This window comes from Myotis davidii, unplaced genomic scaffold (assembly GCF_000327345.1).
Source record: "Myotis davidii unplaced genomic scaffold, ASM32734v1 scaffold11, whole genome shotgun sequence".
Lineage (NCBI taxonomy): Eukaryota > Metazoa > Chordata > Mammalia > Chiroptera > Vespertilionidae > Myotis > Myotis davidii.
In genome coordinates, this window is record NW_006285791.1 from 2,137,621 (window position 1) to 2,141,295 (window position 3,675).

Consider the following 3,675-nt stretch of genomic DNA (forward strand, 5'->3'; position numbering starts at 1 on the left):
TGTCTATGGTTCTGTGCTGGAGACACCCTTCTGGGGCAAGACTTGCTTCAATTGGGCTTTGGTGCTCACTGAGTGTGCCCCCTGAGTGTGTCCCTTATGGATCTGAGGAGTTGTAATCTGGATGGTCCTACTCTGACCACTGGGTACACTGGCTCTTGGATCTCTAAGGATGTGCTAATTTAGCCTCTTCCTGAGTCTACCTAGCAGGAGCTATGAAGAGAGCTGCAGATTCCTCTTCTTTGTTTGGAGTTTGGAGCTGCCTAGATGAGGCCGAGCTGTGAAGCAATGCAAGCTGCTTTGGGACCTTGGGCCTTCTTTTGGAAGTTCTGGGTCTCTCTGACCCAGCTGCAGTTTGTTAGGTAATTCTCAGATTGCAAAGGTCCCGGGCTTTCATATGCAAAAGCCTCTGTGCACAGCTTGGGTCAGGTGGGGTCTCAGGGAATCAACAAGGCGGAGCTAACAGCTATGGCTGATCCTCAGTCCTACCCTAAGAGGCCCGGAGTCTCAGTGTCCCGGTAATAGCTTCAAGCAACTCTGAGAGAAAGCCGCCCTCCAGTTCTGACCAATGCCAGACAGTCCAGTTTCTCCCCATATGAGTCTGGGTCCCCAGAGATTCGCCCGGAACTGGAGTTCAGCGCAGTTGGGAGCTTGAGATTCCCTCCCAATTGAAAAAGACAACGGTGTCCTCAGTTGCCAGCCCTTTCCACATGCGCCTCTGTACCTCTGCACTTTATTTCCATACCTCCTGAGTCTCAGTATGCTTTTCTCTTTCCTTCTAGTTGTAGAATTTCCACTCAGCCAGCCTTCCTGTGGTTCTGGATGATGTCCGTTTTGTCTTTGAGTTGTATTTTTGAAGTGGTTGTGCGAGGCAGCAATTTCTGGTGTTTACCTATGCCACCATCTTGGTTTCTCCCCCTTTGGCTTATTTTAAACTAACTCTAGGGTAAGGGCTGACAACTCCACTTCAAGCTGGTGACCTAACTGCATGTAAAGATAGGGGTTATTAATTTCCAGTTGCCACAGGTCTCATGCCTGTGACATGTCAGCCTCAGACAGCATGGGGAGGAAGAGAGCGGTGGAAGGAGAGGTGTGTGAGCACTGTAGTTCAGTGGGCTACTTTCTCCTCAGTACCCAGAGGAGAAGGTAGCTCCTGGCTAGCAGCCTATTGAGGAATAAGGAAGGGCAACCCCATCCTGCCCACACCTGCGCTTTTAAATTCTTTTCTACTTATTTGTGACTTTTCTCTCCATAGAATAAATTTATCCAAAACAGGTCTCATTTGGGTTAAAGAGCAATGTGCTTCATTTCCTTTTTTCTGTTGCCCTTTCCATGACCAATTCTAGAGCTGAGGGTGGTTTGCAGGGGATAAACAGCTAAGGCTGAAATACCCTGCAGCCCAGCACTGCCAGCAGTCAAGGCTGGTTACTTAGGGAGTTAGTGTGGGGCTGCTACTTCCCTGTCCCCAGGTGCTGAGAGAGTATCTGACTGACCCTGGCCTGGGGCCTGGGCAGAGTCTCTCTCCCACTGGGTTGCCCTACACTTTAGCTGCTATCTGTCTTGACACATTTCATGTTCATCACACAATTTTTCTAAAACCTTAGTTACTTGAAAAAATACAGCTCCAAATAAGTAATTCATTCTTCAGAATCATGGTAATTAATGATCTCCCTGCTTAGGCAACATTTGAATATACTATTTTTCTAAAATAGGGCAAATGCCTTACCAAGTTATATAAAATAATTGGCAATATATTGTGAATGTGTAGAAATTAATTGTGTATTTAAAATACACTTTCAAATCTATATATCATTTTTATTTTTTATATTCCTTTTAAAGTCTACAAAAGTTAAGAGCAAACGCTCTTCTTTTGACAGCATGTAATTCTAACTTGTATAGTTGCTGTTTAACCAAACCTCTAGTTTGCTGTAATGTGGAAGAGTGGGTTTGAGGCCAGTGCTTTCACATTCTTTTTCCCACAAATTGTGTCCTCCCAGCCACCTTTACCTCCCTCTCCTTAGCACCTGACAACCCTCCCAAGCGTGCTGACACTGCTGAAACAGTACCTAGGACAGGTGGAGTTTGAATATTTTCTGACTGAATGACTGAACAAGGGGTCACAAAAAATTATGATGAGATCTTATAGGTGGTTATCCATTAAGCCTCAGTGTTTTTAAAGAACAGCTTGTGATAACGAGGTGTAAACCTCCCAGCACTCTGAGCGTTTGCTATGCTGAGGCCCAGCCAGGGTGCCATAGGTGGGAGGCTAGGTGCAGGAACCAAGACCAAGAGGTGAGAAAATCCAAAATAGTGACTAGAATAGAAGAGACATGATTGAAAGCTATATTTTTAGCAAATACGCCTTATTCGAGGACTGGAAATAGTCTCTGAAAATTAAAAATAAAAACCACTTGAAAATAGATCAGTTTATAAATACTGATGACTGCACATCCACACTGCCCGGTCGCATGAACAGTTATTGAGCAGTTGAAAATGGATGTAGTAGAAGAGCGTTCAGCCATTGGTAGTGGAAAAAGACTTATCCACGATGCTAATTTTCTTTGGTTGCGTATGCACATCCAGTAAAAATTGTATTCAAAATGGGGGTAATATATGACTAGTGTCATAAGTCTATTAAGAATAATATAAAAATGTAAATATTGAAATGAATAGTAATTTCTTTGGCAAATATGTAGATTCAGAACTTATTTCTTCCTGTTAGTGGTGTGTGTGGGATGCCAGCAGAGCCTTTGACTTCAACAGGTTAATGAATGAGAAAGAACTTCATTCTCACATAACATCTTGCTTCCACAGTCTCACTGTGCCTAAAATTAACAATACTTTTTGCTACCTTTGAATTTTCCATTTCTGAATTGTTGACTCAGAATTCTGATTTGTCAGAAGAATACTTACTTTGGGTTCTGGTTTTCCAATTAAAATCAATATGTAAACTGACCATTTGTATAGATTATTCTATTCTTGGGGCTCCTTAGAGATTGTGTTAGTGGTTTTATCCTCAATTTTAGGGAAAGTGCCAGTAATTCAAGAGTAGCTAGCAAAGACTAGTTATCAAAAGTCAAATTTAAAACCTTGAATCCTTGAAAGACTTGGAAAGTTAGTTTTATATAGAATTACTTTATTAAGAACTTTTCGAAGTAAAGTAGTTACTAAATATATTCTCTTAAAATGTTGTTTTTAACTTAAAAATTTTCTTGTCCAAGTGATGATTTTGTGTGTGATTTCCTATACAGTGCTCTGAGAGTACCTCCATCACATTGAGGAAAAGGTTACTAAATCTCTAATTAGTGGGTTGTTTTTTTAAATGTAAATTAGATTAAGAGTTTTTACACCATTTTTCACACCCAGTTCTTTATTTGGTGTCTGGCATAGGTAATCAGACATTACCAGCGATTCAGGGTAAAAGGAGACACAAAAGTGATAACTAAAGGCAGAGATAACACTTTTCAGAATACTATTTGAGGATGAAAATAATACTAGCTTCACTATGCAAAATGTTCCCTTTAACTGAAGAAGTTCGGTGTGGGTGAGACTTCACTGTGGTGTGTGAGGTATTTGCAAGTGTGTTCCAGAAGCTTGTTGAATGCTGCTGGGTGACCTGCTCCCTGGGAAGCCCCGAGGTGTGTCTGGAGGGCAGACGGTGGGTCTCCTAGTGGAAGA

General features: G+C 41.9%; 1 protein-coding gene across 1 annotated transcript in view; it reads left to right on the top strand.

Annotated features, from left to right (window-relative positions):
- The window catches only part of ZCCHC2 (zinc finger, CCHC domain containing 2), a 43,033-nt gene that overhangs the window by 12,345 nt on the left and 27,013 nt on the right, over positions 1-3,675 (top strand). The window lies entirely within an intron of this gene.